At 37.6% G+C, this 15,151-nt stretch overlaps 1 long non-coding RNA gene across 1 annotated transcript in view; it reads left to right on the forward strand.

Annotated features, from left to right (window-relative positions):
- The first annotated feature begins 239 nt into the window (after positions 1–239).
- LOC125964077 (uncharacterized) overlaps positions 240–15,151 on the forward strand; it is a 39,937-nt gene continuing 25,025 nt past the window's right edge. The window contains exons 1-2 of the long non-coding RNA XR_007476686.1: positions 240–549; positions 8,190–8,273. This is a non-coding gene — a long non-coding RNA (uncharacterized LOC125964077). The remainder of the gene's footprint in view (positions 550–8,189; positions 8,274–15,151) is intronic.

The raw sequence follows: 15,151 nt of genomic DNA on the forward strand, positions 1-15,151 counted from the left end.
GTAAGTCTTTTCCTTCTCTTGTGTTTCCTGCCTAGAGAAGTTCCTTTAGCATTTGTTGTAAAGCTGGTTTGGTGGTACTGAATTCTCTTAGTTTTGCTTGTCTGTAATGGTTTTAATTTCTCCGTTGAACCTGAGTGAGATCTTTGCTGAGTAGAGTAATCTTGGTTGTCGGTTTTTCCCTTTCGTCACTTTAAATATGTCCTGTCACTCCCTTCTGGCTTGCAGAGTTTCTGCTGAAAGATCAGCTGTTAACCTTATGGGGATTCCCTTGTGTGTTATTTGTCATTTTTCCCTTGCTGCTTTTAGTAGTTTTTCTTTGTATTTACTTTTTGATAGTTTGATTAATATGTATCTTGGCATGTTTCTCCTTGGATTTATCCTGTATGGGACTCTCTGTGCTTCCTGGACTTGATTGACTAATTCCATTCCCATATAAGGGAAATTTTCAACTATAATCTCTTCAAGTATTTTCTCAGTCTCTTTCTTTTTCTCTTCCTCTTCTGGGACCCCTATAATTCAAATGTTGGTGCATTTAATGTTGTCCCAGAGGTCTCTGAGACTGTCCTCAATTCTTTTCATTCTTTTTCTTTATTCTGCTCTGCAGTAGTTATCTCCACTATTTTATGTTCCAGGTCACTTATCCATTCTTCTGCGTCAGTTATTCTACTATTGCTTCCTTGTAGAGAATTTTTAATTTCATTTTTTGTGTTGTTTGTCATTGTTTGTTTGCTCTTTAGTTCTTCTAGGTCTTTGTTAAACGTTTCTTGTATTTTCTCCATTCTATTTCTAAGATTTTGGATCATCTTTACTATCATTACTCTGAATTCGTTTACAGCTAGACTGTTTATTTCCTCTTCATTTGTTTGGTCTCATGGGTTTTTACCTTGCTCCTTCGTCTGCTGTGTGTTTCTCTGTTTTCTTATTTTGCTTAACTTATTATGTTTGGGGTCTCCTTTTTGCAGGCTGCAGGTTTGTAGTTCCCATTGTTTTTGGTGTCTGCTCCCAGTACCTAAGGGTGGTTCAGTGGGTGGTGTAGGCTTCCTGGTGGAAGGGACTGGTGCCTGTATTCTGGTGGATGAGTCTGGATCTTGTGTTTCTGATGGGCGGGACTGCATCCAGTGGTGTGTTTTGGTGTGTCTGTGACCTTATTATGATTTTAGGCAGCCTCTCTGCTAATGGGTGGGGTTGTGTTCCTGTCTTGCTAGTTGTTTGTCATAGGGTGTCCAGCACTGTAGTTTGCTGATCGTTGGGTGGAGCTTGGTCTTAGCATTGAGATGGTGATCTCTGGGAGAGCTTTCACTCTTTGATATTATGTGGAGCCAGGAGGTCTCTGGTGGACCAATGTCCTGAACTCGGCTGTCTCAACTCAGAGCACAGGCCTGATACCTGGCCATAGCATGAAGACCCTGTAAGCCACACAGCTCAGAAAATAAGGGAGAAAGAAAGTGAGAAGGAAAGAAAAAGAAAGAAAGAAAGAAAGAAGGAAGGAGGAAAGAAAGAAAGGAGGAAAGAAAGAAAGAGAAAAGGAAGGATAGAAGGAAGGAAGGAAAGAAGGAAATAAAGTTATTAAAATAAAAATTAAAATAATTAAAAAGTAATTTAAAAAAGAAAAAGAAGAAAGCGGAGTGCAAGCAAATGAAAACACATATCCACCAATGATAACAATTGCTAAAAACTATACTATAAACAAAAGAAAAAGGAAAAGAAAATAAAACGGACAGGCAGAACTCCAGGATAAATGGTAAAATCAAAGCTATACAGACAAAATCACAGAAAGAAGCATACACATGCACAATCAAAAAAAGAGAAAAAGATAAAAAATATATATCTATTTTAAAAAAAAACGGAAGAGAGCAACCAAATCAATAAACAAATCTACCAATGATAATAAACTCTAAATACTAAACTGAGATAAACATAAGACTAGAAACAAAGATGCAGAAAGCAAACCCCAGGTCTACAGTTCTTCCAAAGTCCACATCCTATTTTGGGATGATTCCTTGTCTATTCAGGTATTCCAGAGATGCTGGGTACATCAAGTTGACTGTGGAGATTTAATCTGCTGCTCCTGAGGTTGCTGGGAGAGATTTCCCTTTCTCTGCTTTGTTCTCACAGCTCCTGGGGTTCAGCTTTGGATTTGGCCCTGCCTCTGCATTTAGGTTGCCTGAGGGTGTCTGTTCTTTGCTTAGACAGGATGGGTTAAAGCAGCAGCTGATTAGGGAGCTCTGGCTCACTCAGGCCATGGGGAGGGAGGGGTGCGGAATGCAGGGCGAGCCTGCAGCGGCAGATGCCGGCATAACGTTGCAACAGCCTGAGGTGCACCGTTTGTTCTCCCAGAGTAGTTGTCCCTGGATCATGGGCCCTTGGCAGTGGCAGGCTGCACAGGCTCCCGGGAGGGAAGGTGTGAATAGTGACCTGTGCTTGCAGACAGGATTCTTGGTGGCTGCAGTAGCAGCCTTAGCATTTCATGCCCGTCTCTGGGGTCCACACTGATAACTGCAGATCATGCCCGTCTCTGGAGCTCGTTTAGGCGGTGCTCTGAATCCCCTCTCCTCATGCACCCTGAAACAATGGTCTCTTGCCTCTTTGCCAGGCCCAGACTTTTTCCTGGACGCCGTCCCAGCTAGCTGTGTGGCACTAGCCCCCTTCAGGCTTTGTCCACGCAGCCAACCCCAGTCCTTTCCTTGGGATCTGACCTCTGAAGCCCAAGCCTCAGCTCCCAGCCCCCACCTGCCCAGGCGGGTGAGCAGACAAGCTTCTCGGGCTGGTGAGTGCTAGTTGACACTGATCCTCTGTGCGGGAATCTCTCCGCTTTGCCCTCCTCACCCCTGTTGCTCTGCTCTCCTCCGTGGCTCCAAAGCTTCCCCCCCCACGACCCCCCGTCTCCACCAGTGAAGGGGCTTCCTAGTGTGTGGAAACCTTTCCTCCTTCACAGCTTCCTCCCACTGCTGCAGGTCCTGTCCCTATTCTTTTGTCTCTGTTTTTTTCTTTTTTCTGTTGCCCTACCCAGGTACGTGGGGAGTTTCTTGTCTTTTGGGTGGTCTGAAGTCTTCTGCCAGCTTTCAGTAAGTGTTCTGTAGGAGTTGTTCCACATGTAGATGTATTTCTGATGTATTTGTGGGGTGGAAGGTGATCTCCACATCTTACTCCTCCACCATCTTGAATGTCTCTCATTTCGCCTTTACTTCAAGGTGACAAGATTATTCCACCTACTTCACACAGAAAAATAGAATACATTAGGAGATAACCTCTTTAAACTCATCGCACTAAATTTCTGAATAGGAACTAAATAATTTTAGGAACTAACTATATCCCACATAGGAACTCATAATTTTTACACTTCTCCCATAATTACACATTGAAGGCCATCTTCTCTAGTAGTGCCCTGAATGAGGTAGTATTTTCAGGAAGCTCATACTATCCATTACTTATTATCTTACATGAATTGCCTAACCCTGCCTGTCTGCTACATACTTTCAACAGCTTTTAAAAATGCTCTTCATATATCTCTCACAAAGAACATGTTTTTTCAAAAAACCCTCAGAATATATATGGTGACCCTCTGTACTCTCTGTGCAACTCTTCTCTAAGTCTACAATCCTCTCAAAATAAAAAGTTGAAGAGAATTTTACCTCCTCTTATCAATATTGTCCTAATTCTCCATACTTTTTCATAGACAAACTTTGTGAAGTTTTTTTCTCAACTCCTTTCATTTCCAAACTATTCTGGATTTTATGGTTAATGCCCCAGGGACCACACCAGGGATTTCCATCCAGTAAATCTGATCAGCAATTTTATTTATTTATTTTTTTAAGCTTTTATTATAAAACAAAATACAGATACAGAAAATTTTCTGTACAGAAGCTACAAAACATTACTGTTGATATATTACTAGTCAACCATTATTTTTTTTTAACATCTTTATTGGAGTATAATTGCTTTACAATGGTATGTTACTTTCTGCTTTATAACTATAACTAATTATAATTGACAATTTTCATTGATTTTTTTCCTGATTTAACTAAACATCTTGATGCAGTGAAGTTTTGTTCAAATTTGGAAAAAAAAGACCATTGTTTCTTTAAATGTGTTTGTAATTTTTATGCCCCTCCCACTGTTTTTCTTGGTCTCCAGTTATATGTATGTTATACTGCTTCATATTTTCCCACAGATCAGTTAGGCTTTTTTTTTTTTTTTTTGGCCTTTCAAGGCTTCAATTAGAATAGTTTTTTTGTTATACCTCTTTACTAATCATTTTTTCTACCATTCAATCATATAAAAATGACATCCCATTAAAAATTCAATTTACTTATTTTATTTTTTATCACTCTTAATTTCTTCTGGTTCTTTTAATTTCTTCCATTTCTCTCTTCATTATGTCCCTGATTTTCTTCACATCCTTATGTATATGGAGTATGTTTATGATGCTATTTTAAAGTCTTTCTCTGCTAATTCCATCATTTATGCTATTTCTATTCACTGATTTTTACCTTGGTTTTGTGTCACATTTCCCTGCTTCATGCATGACTAGTAATTTTTTATTGGCTATCAAACAATTTATATGACTGATTATGGGATTTTGTTGTATCGTCAAAGAGTTGTAGACTTCTTTTCTGATTGGCTGTTAACTTATTTACAAAACAGATTGATTGTCTGAAGGCTTGCTTCTAAGAACTTTTCTTGGAAGTCTAGAGTACCCTTTACCTTTGAGCTAATATACTCTACCTCTAAGGTGTGGTACTTAATAGATTCACTATTGAATGCCCTGTTTATTTCATAAGATCTTTCTGCTCTAGATCCTGGGAACTCAAAACAATTTCTTGCTTTGTGTGATATCTAGATTTAATTTCTCACTTGCTGAAAATTGTCCTTCCTGGCTTCTGTGACTCACCTTATACATCTTCAGATAAATACTCAGCTGAAGATTCAAGAAGACTTCCATAAAGATTTTGGGAACTCTTTCCCTTCCTATCTTCCTTCATTTGAATACCCTTCTTTGCGAATTTTAGCAACTTTTCTTCCTCAAATTTTGATCTCTGTTACTGGAACTCAACCAAATTTTAGGGCTCTATGTTTATTGTTTAGTAAGTTCTTTATATGCGTGTGATTTATTCAAACTACAACTTGGCTGATTGCCATAAATAAATATATAGTCTTCTTTATGATATTCTTTTCTATGGTATAAAACAAATTTTAATCATTACATTTTAATATTTTCTTATCAATTTATACTTACATTGCATAATGATCAAATATTTTAAGTGCTTTTAAGAAACATTATCTTAGTTTTTCATAAGTTAGTCAGTGTTTTCTGAGCTTTTTAAAGAATATTTTTCAGTTTTAACTGACTTTTTTGGCATGGGTCGATATACCCTGCTGCTAAGAGACACAGACTAAATAATAACAATGAGGGGTATGCTAATGATTATAAAAAATTATGATAGTGATAATAATAACACAATGTTTAAAAATATTATACAACTATTTTATAAATTTTTTAGATTTTGGAAAAACATTCATATTTCAAGTTTTCCATAAATTTCATAAATTGAAATTTTAGAAATGGAAAATGATTATTAAATTATTCTTATTGGATAACTTTACCCTCCCAAATTTGAGAGTCACATAAATTTTGTAATTGTATTTATTATATTTATTTAAAAGCATTTCTAATCTCTTCTATCTTTATCTTTCATTGTTAGATCTTTTATATAATAAATATGGCCTTTATTATGTTGAGGAAAGTTTGCTTTATGCCTACTTTCTGCAGGGTTTTTATCATAATAAATTTTGAATTTTTGAATTTTGTCAAAAGTTTCTCTGCATCTTTTGAGATGATCATATGGTTTTTCTCCTTCAATTTGTTAATATGGTGTATCACGTTGATTGATTTACATATATTGAAGAAATTTGCATTCCTGGAATACACCCCACTTGATCGTGGTGTATGATCCTTTTAATGTGCTGTTAGATTCTGTTTACTTAGTATTGTGTTGAGGATTTTTGCATCTATGTTCATCAGTGATATTGGCCTGTAGTTTCCTCTCTTTGTGAAATCTTTGTCTGGTTTTGGTATCATGGTGATGGTGGCCTCATAGAATGAGTTTGGGAGTGTTCCTCCCTCTGCTCTATTTTGGAAGAGTTTGAGAAGGATAGTTGTTAGCTCTTCTCTAAATGTTTGACAGAATTCGCCTGTGAAGCTATCTGATCCTGGGCTTTTGTTTGTTGGAAGACTTTTAATCACAGTTTCAATTTCAGTCCTTGTGATTGGTCTGTTCATATTTTCTATTTCTTCCTGATTCAGTCTCAGCACATTGTGCATTTCAAATAATTTGTTCATTTCTTCCAGGTTGTCCATTTTATTGGCATAGAGTTGCTTGGATTAATCCCTCATGATCTTTTGTGTTTCTGCAATGTCAGTTGTTACTTCTCCTTTTTCATTTCTAATTCTATTGATTTGAGTCTTCTCCCTTTTTTCTTGATAAGTGTGGCTAATGGTTTATCAATTTTGTTTATCTTTCAAAGAACCAGGTTTTGTTTTATTGATCTTTGCTATTGTTTTCTTTGTTTCTATTTCATTTATATCTGCTCTGATCTTTATGATTTCTTTCCTTCTGCTAACGTTGGGGTTTTTTTTCTTCTTTCTCTTATTGCTTTAGGTGCAAGGTTTGGTAGTTTCTTCGAGATGTTTCCTGTTTCTTAAGGTAGTATTGTATTGCTATAAACTTCCCTCTTAGAACTGCTTCTGCTGCCTCCCATAGGTTTTGGGTTGTAGTGTCTCCATTGTCATTTGTTTCTAGGTATTTTTTTATTTCCTCTTTGATTTCTTCAGTGATGACTTCATTATTAAGTAGTGTATTGTTTAGCCTCCATGTGTTTGTATTTTTTACAGATCTTTTCCTGTAATTGATATCTAGTCTCATAGCGTTGTGGTTGGAAAAGATACTTGATACAATTTCAATTTTCTTAAATTTACCAAGGCTTGATTTGTGACCCAAGATATGATCTATCCTGGAGAATATTCCATGAGCACTTGAGAAAAATGTGTAATCTGTTGTTTTTGGATGGAATGTCCTATAAATGTCAATTAAGTCCATCTTGTTTAATGTATCATTTAAAGCTTGTGTTTCCTTATTTATTTTCATTTGGATGATCTGTCCATTGGTGAAAGTGGGGTTTTAAGTCCCCTACTATGAATGTGTTACTGTCGATTTCCCCTTTTATGGCTGTTAGTATTTGCCTTATGTATTGAGGTGCTCCTATGTTGGGTGCATAAATATTTACAATTGATATATCTTCTTCTTGGATTGATCCCTTGATCATTATGTAGTGTTCTTCTTTGTCTCTTTTAGTAGTCTTTATTTTAAAGTCTATTTTGTCTGATATGAGAATTGCTACTCCATCTTTCTTTTGGTTTCCATTTTCATGGAATATCTTTTTCCATCCCCTCACTTTCAGTTTGTATGTGTCCCTAGGTCTGAAGTGGGTCTCTTGTAGACAGCATATATAAGGGTTTTGTTTTTGTATCCATTCAGCCAGTCTGTGTCTTTTGGTGGGAGCATTTAGTCCATTTACATTTAAGGTAATTATTGATATGTATGTTCCTATTCCCATTTTCTAAATTGTTTTGGGTTCGTTATTATAGGTCTTTTCCTTCTCTTGTGTTTCTTGTCTAAAGAAGTTCTTTAGCATTTGTTGTAAAGCTGGTTTGGTGGTGCTGAACTCTCTCAGCTTTTGCTTGTCTGTAAAGGTTTTAATTTCTGCATCAAATCTGAATGAGGACCTTGCGGGGTAGAGTAATCTTGGTTGCAGGTTTTTCTCCTTCATCACTTTCAGTATGTCCTGCCACTACCTTCTGGCTTGCAGAGTTTTGCTGAAAGATCAGCTGTTAACCTTATGGGGATTCCCTTGTGTGTTATTTGTTGTTTTTCCCTTGCTGCTTTTAATATGTTTTCTTTGTATTTAATTTTTGACAGTTTGATTAATATGTGTCTTGGCATGTTTCTCCTTGGATTTATCCTGTATGGGATTCTCTATGCTTCCTGGGCTTGGTTAACTATTTCTTTTCCCATATTAGGGAAGTTTTCAACTATAATCTCTTCAAATATTTTCTCAGTCCCTTTCTTTTTCTCTTCTTCCTCTGGGATCCCTATAATTCGAATGTTGGTGCATTTAATGTTGTCCCAGAGGTCTCTGAGACTGTCCTCAATTCTTTTCATTCTTTTTTCTTTATTCTGCTCTGCAGTAGTTATTTCCATTATTTTATCTTCCAGGTCACTTATCCGTTCTTCTGCCTCAGTTATTCTGCTATTGATCCTTTCTAGCGTATTTTTAATTTCATTTATTGTGTTGTTCATCATTGCTTGTTTCCTCTTTATTTCTTCTGGGTCCTTGTTAAATGTTTCTTGCATTTTGTCTATTCTATTTCCAATATTTTGGATCATCTTTACTATCATTATTCTGAATTCTTTTTCAGGTAGACTGCCTATTTCCTCTTCATTTGTTAGGTCTGGTGGGTTTTTATCTTGCTCCTTCCTCTGCTGTGTGTTTTTCTGTCTTCTCATTTTGCTTATCTTACTGTGTTTGGGGTCTCCTTTTCACAGGCTGCAGGTTCATAGCTCCCATTGTTTTTGGTGTCTGTCCCCAGTGGCTAAAGTTGGTTCAGTGGGATGTGTAGGCTTCCTGGTGGAGGGGACTAGTGCCTTTGTTCTGGTGGCTGAAGCTGGATCTTGTCTCTCTGGTGGGCAGGGGCACGTCTGGTGGTGTGTTTTAGGGTGTCTGTGGATTTATTATGATTTTAGGAAGCCTCTCTGCTAATGGGTGGTGTTATGTTCCTGTCTTGCTAGTTGTTTGGCATAGGGTATCCAGCACTGTAGCTCGCTGGTCGTTGAGTGAAGCTGGATGTTGGTGGTGAGATGGCGATCTCTGGGAGATTTTCGCCATTTGATATTATGTGGAGCTGTGAGGTCTCTTGTGGACCAGTGTCCTGAAGTTGGCTCTCCCACATCAGAGGCACAGCACTCACTCCTGGCTGCAGCACCAAGAGCGTTTCATCCACACGGCTCAGAATAAAAGGGAGAAAAAGTAGAAAGAAAAAAGAAACAAAGAGGATAAAGTAAAATAATGTAAGATAAAATAAAATAAAGTTATTAAAATAAAAAATAAAAACTAATTATTAAGAAAAAAAATTTTTTTAGTAAAACAAAAACAAACAAAAATGGACGGCAGAACCCTAGGGGAAATGGTGAAAGCAAAGCTCTACAGACAAAATCTCACACAGAAGCATACACATACACACTCACAAAAAGAAGAAAAGGGGAAAAAATAATACATCTTGCTCTCCAAGTCCACCTCCTCAATTTGGGATGATTCATAGTCTATTCAGGTATTCTACCAATGCAGGGTACATCAAGTTGATTGTGGAGATTTAATCCACTGCTTCTGAGGCTGCTGGGAGATATTTCCCTTTCTCTTCTTTGTTTGTACAGCTCCCGGGGCTCAGCTTTGGATTTGGGCCCGCCCCTGCCTGTAGGTTGGAGGAGGGCGTCTGTTCTTTGCTCAGACAGGACGGGGTTAAAGGAGCAGCTGATTCAGGGGCTCTGGCTCACTCAGGCCAGGGGGAGGGAGGGGCACAGAATGTGGGGCGAGTCTGTGGCAGCAGAGGCCAGTGGGATGTTGCGCCAGCCTGAGGTGCGCTGTGCGTTCTCCTGGGGAAGTTCCCTGGATCCCGGGACTCTGGCAGTGGCGGCCTGCACAGGCTCCCTGGAAAGGGTGTGTGGAGAGTGACCTGTGCTCACACACAGGCTTCTTGGTGGTGGCAGCAGCAACCTTAGTGTCTCATGCCCCTCTCTTGGGTCTGCACTGTTAGCCACGGTTCACGCCCATCTCTGGAGCTCCTTTAAGCAGCGCTCTTAATCCCCTCTCCTCGCCCACCAGGAAACAAAGAGGGAAGAAAAAGTTTCTTGCCTCTTCGGCAAGTCCAGACTTTTCCCCAGACTCCCTCCCGGCTAGCCTTGGTGCACTAACCCCTTTAGGCTGTGTTCACGCCGCCAGTCCTCTCCCTGCGATCCAACCGAGGCCTGAGCCCTTAAACATTTTTAAAAATAGAATATATCTAGGTTTTAATAACTTTTCACCAAATTCTTGTCTACAGCTAATCATGAGAGTTAATTTTTTCTTTTATCATTGTTTTTGTCCTCTGTCAGCTCTGTTTATTCCAAGTGTAGTTCTGATTATATCTAAGTGGGATCTCATATATACTTCACCATATTCAAGTATCACAATTGGTGAATAGGCAATCAAACTTAAAAGAAGCAATAGGTTTTTAATATAATACTTTGCTTATGTGGCTTGTAAAAAGAAACTGACAGAAAATACAGCATGCTCATCATCTTCATCTCATCACTTGACCCTGGAGCTACCTGTGTGTATAGGTTTCTTTACTCTTCATTAAAATGGGGCACATGCCTCTGCTGACATGAGAGTTAAGGTGTATGCAAATCACCTTGACACACAAAAACCACAGTCTAAGTTCCCAACAGATTATTTTTTATGAGGTTCTAACATGCACACATTGTATGGCCTCATGCTCACAGTAACCAATGGCCAGATGCATTTCTATAGATCAGGGATTTTACAGCAAGCAAGGCAGTTTTGATATTTCATATTTATCTTAATTTTTAAATTTCCAAACACACATTATTTTGAAAAGATTATTGTGAAAAACAGACCCAGATGTTATTGTCCCAGGTAGTTCTAGGTCAAGTCAAACCTGATTTCATTCCATTACTTTCAGATGTTATTTTCTCCCACTTCATACTTCTCTTTTTACTGCTATGGTGAAATTTATTAATTTTGTATAATGTTACCATCTTCATAAGCCCTTTGGATATATTCCATCTTTATGCTTCTTGCTCTAATTTCATGGCTGTAGTGTCTTAAATCATGTTGAGAACCCACATTTTTTTTTCAATAATTGTCCCATCTCATTGTAAACTATCTTTAAGGACTTATTCTCATTCACCCTTTAATTGTAGTATTTTTTAATTATATGCTTATCCAGTTGTCTGCACTTTTACAGATCCAAGTTTATTTTCTCTTTGGTGGAAATTGATATAAAACATCCCTTGACTCTTTCAGATAATTAGAAAGGAAAAGAAGGATTTAAATTAACTATAGTTTTCTTTCATGGGTTTATAGATTTATATATCTGAGAGAAATATATGCAGAACCAAATCTTAAAGCAGGGCACATAAAGTCCTTTATAAAATTTATTGAACTCAAAAAAGTTATAACACATACCTGGAACTAACTGCTAAAAAATCTACTATATAACATAAACACACCTCCTTTTTTATTGAAATATAGTTGATATACTTTATTATATATAGCTTTAGATGTACAGCACAATGATCCAATATTTTTATAGATTATACTCCTTTTAATGTTATCATAAAACATTGGCTATTTTCCCTGTGCTATACAATATATCCTTGTATCTTATTTATTTTATACTTAATAGTTTGTACCTCTTAATCTCCTACCCCTATCTTGTCCCCTCCAACCTTCCCTCTGCCCACTGGTAACCACTAATTTATTCTCTATACCTGTAAATTTATTTCTGTTTGTTTATACTCATTCATTGGTTTCATTTTGTAGATTCTACATACAAGTGATAACAGTATTTGTCTTTCTCTGCTGTCTTAATTCACTAAGCATAACACCCTCCAAGGCCATGCATGTTGTTGCAAACAGCAAATTTTATTTATGGTTATTATTCCATACTGTGTGTGTGTGTGGGGGTGTGTGTGTGTGGGGGTGTGTGTGGGTGTGTGTGTGTGTGTGTGTGTGTGTGTCTATCACTTCTTATTTATCCAATCATCTGTTAATGGACACTTAAGTTGCTTCCATATCTTGGCTATTGTAAATAATACTGCTGTGAACATTAGGGTGAATGTAACTTTTCAAATTAGTGTTTTTGTTATCTTTGGATATATACCTAGGAGTGGAATTTCTGGTCACATGGTAGTTCTATTGTTAGTGTTTCGCGGAAACTCCAAACTGTTTTCATAGTGGCTGTACCAATTTACATGCCCACCAAAAGGGTACAAGGGTACCCTTTTCTCCACATCCTCACCAATATTTGCTATTTCTAGACTTTTTGATGATAGCCATTCTGACAGGTGTGAGGTGATATCTTATTGTGGTTTACAATTGCATTTACAATTGCAACAATTGCTGATTAGCAATGTTGAGCATCTTTTCATGTACCTGCTACCACCTGTATGTAGTCTTTGGAAAAATATCTATTCAGGTCTTCTGCCCATTTCTTAGTTGGCTTTTTTGTTGTTGTTGTTATTGACTTGTGTGTAGTATTTATATATTTTTGATATTAACTCGTTATCAGTCATATTACTTGCAAATACTTTCTCCCATTCAGTAGTTTGTCTTTTTGTTTTGTTGATGTTTTCCTATGCTTTTAAGTTTAATTAGTTCCCAATTGATTATTTTTACTTTAGTTTCCTTTGTTCCAGAAGGCAGATTCAGAAACATATTGCTACAATTTATGTCAAAATTGTTCTGCCTACGTTTTCTTCTTGGAGTTTTATGGTGTCTGGTCTTAGATTTACGTTTTTAATCCATTTTGAGTTTATTTTTGTACATGGTGTGAAAAAATATTCTAATTTCTTTCTTTTCCATTAGCTCTCCAGTTTTCCCAGCACCACTTATTGAAGAGACTGTCTTTCCCCATTGTATATTTTTGCCTCCTTTGTCATAAATTAACTGACCAGAAGTGCATGGGTTTATTTCTTGGCTCTCTATTCTGTTCCCTTGATTTACTTGCCTATTTTTGTGCTAGTATCATGCTGCTTTGATTACTGTAGCTTTGTAATATAGTCTGAAGTCAGGGAGCATGGCCACTTGAGCTTTGTACATTTTTCTCAAAATTCGTTTGGCGATTTGGGGTCTTTTGTGGTTCCATATAAGTTTTAGGATTATTTGGTCTAGTTTGGTGAAAAATGTCATGGGTATTTTGATAGGGATAGCATTAAATCTATAGACTGTGTTGGGTAATATGGACATTTTAACAATATTAATTCATGCAGCCCATGAACAAGGTATCTCTTTCCATTTCTTTACATCATCTGTCATTTCCTTTATCAGTATTTATTAGTTTACAGAGTATAGGTCTTTTCTCTCCTTGGTTAAGTTTATTCCCATGTATTTTATTTTTTTTTGATGTGATTTTAAATGAGATTGTTTTCTTGCTGTATCCTCCTGATTGTTCATTATTAATGTATGGGAAAGCAAAAGATTCTTATGTATTAATCTTATATTCTGTAACTTTACTGAATTCATTTATTACTTCTAATAATTTTTGAGTAGAGACTTTATGGTTTTCTATATACAGTATCATGTCATCTGCAATTAGTGAGTTTTACTTCTTTCCTTCTAATATGGATGCTTTTTATTTCTTTTTCTTTTTTGATTGCTGTGGCTAGGACTTCCAATACTGTATTAAATAGAAGTGTCAAGAGTGGGCATCCTTGTCTTACTCCTGATTTTAGAAAAACACTTTCAGCTTTTCCCCATTGAGTATGATATTAGCTGTGGGTTTGTCATAAATGGCCTTTATTCTGTTGAGATATGTTTCCTCTATAGCAACTTTGATGAGAGTTTTTATCATGGGTGGGTGGGAGGTAGAGCTGGAGATGAATGGTCTAGACCCAGAGCCAGATGTGAGCCTGGATTTCTCCTATACTTAGTGGCCATCAGTCACCTATCAGGGATGGGTGCAGGTCCCAAGTTGCTGGAGCAGAAGCCCTGAGGGTCAGGTCCAAGCTGGCTCCATTCCCTCAAAGTGTGTACTCTCCCTGGCAACAGCACCTTTGCCCAGAAGCAGCACTGAAGCAAGAGGGGCTGGAGTGGGTGCCTGGTGCAAGCCTGGGCACATACTGGGCTAGTTCCAGCTCACCATTCAGAGCTCCAGATAACTCCCAATCCAACATCTCTGCGAGTGTCACCAATGGCTGCCCTTGCCCTTTCAGATGCAGTGCCATGTCCAAGGAGGCTCTGTGCCCCCAACTGGTCACTCCTCCATAATGGCAGCATTTGCCCTAGTGTGGAGCTGTGCTGGAGCTAAAGGGGCAGAGCTGGCACTCAGCATGGATAGAGCACATGCTGGGATGATCCTGGCACATCAGTGAGACTTCCAGACAGTTTCAGTCTGTTTCATCTACCTTGTTTCTGGGAATAAGTAGTAAGTAAGCATTTGCATGTTCTTCACAAGTGAAGTCTTGGTTTCTTACAGCCTTTCTATAAGTCCCACTGGCTTTAAACCAGCTAAGGGGACTCATATTTCTGGAGTCAGACCCTATGGCTGGGGTACACATGTGGTTGGAATCCCTCACTCCTCTGAAAAGTTCTCCAAGCTTGTGATACACTGCATCCCTTCTGTGTCCTATCCTAGGTGCACAAGTCCTGACGTGATTGCTTCTCTTTTCCTACCTGACTCCATGTAGATCTTTCTCTACAGCCTTGGTTGTAGAGATTCTTTCTGCCATTCTCCAGTTTATTTTCAGTGAGAGTTGCCCTACATGTATTGTATTTTTGACGTGTTAATAGGGGGAGGTGAGCTCTACATCCTTCTACTCTGCCATCATGACCTGCTTTTTTTTTTTTTTTTGGTATTAATAAGGGTTACTTGGGGATGGACAGACCTTCTGCTGTTTTCCTATTTTAGCAGCCCAACCAAGTGTAAGTGCTGAGAAGAAGGAAATATGATATTACATCCATCATCAGTCCTCACAGGGGTGCTAGTAAAATTCTGATGAGTCTGCTCCATGAACTGATTATCTCGAATTTCCTACTTCAAATATTCATGTATTAATATTGCTGTCATTTGAATAATTCTAATTACTTTTCACTAGGCAACACTAATATCTCTATCATTATCAAAATTAACGATTGTTTTGGTATCTTTATTTGTATGATTAATCACTTAAGAGATTCAGACATTTAATAATCAAATAACTAATTTGTGTTGAGTACTTTCATTTATTTGCATTTATGGAAGAAGGAATTGAACAACTGGTGTATCATGTACATTTATAAATTTCCATTCTCATACTTGCTTAATCTGAAAATTGGA

Source organism: Orcinus orca, chromosome 3 (genome assembly GCF_937001465.1).
Source record: "Orcinus orca chromosome 3, mOrcOrc1.1, whole genome shotgun sequence".
Classification (NCBI taxonomy): domain Eukaryota; kingdom Metazoa; phylum Chordata; class Mammalia; order Artiodactyla; family Delphinidae; genus Orcinus; species Orcinus orca.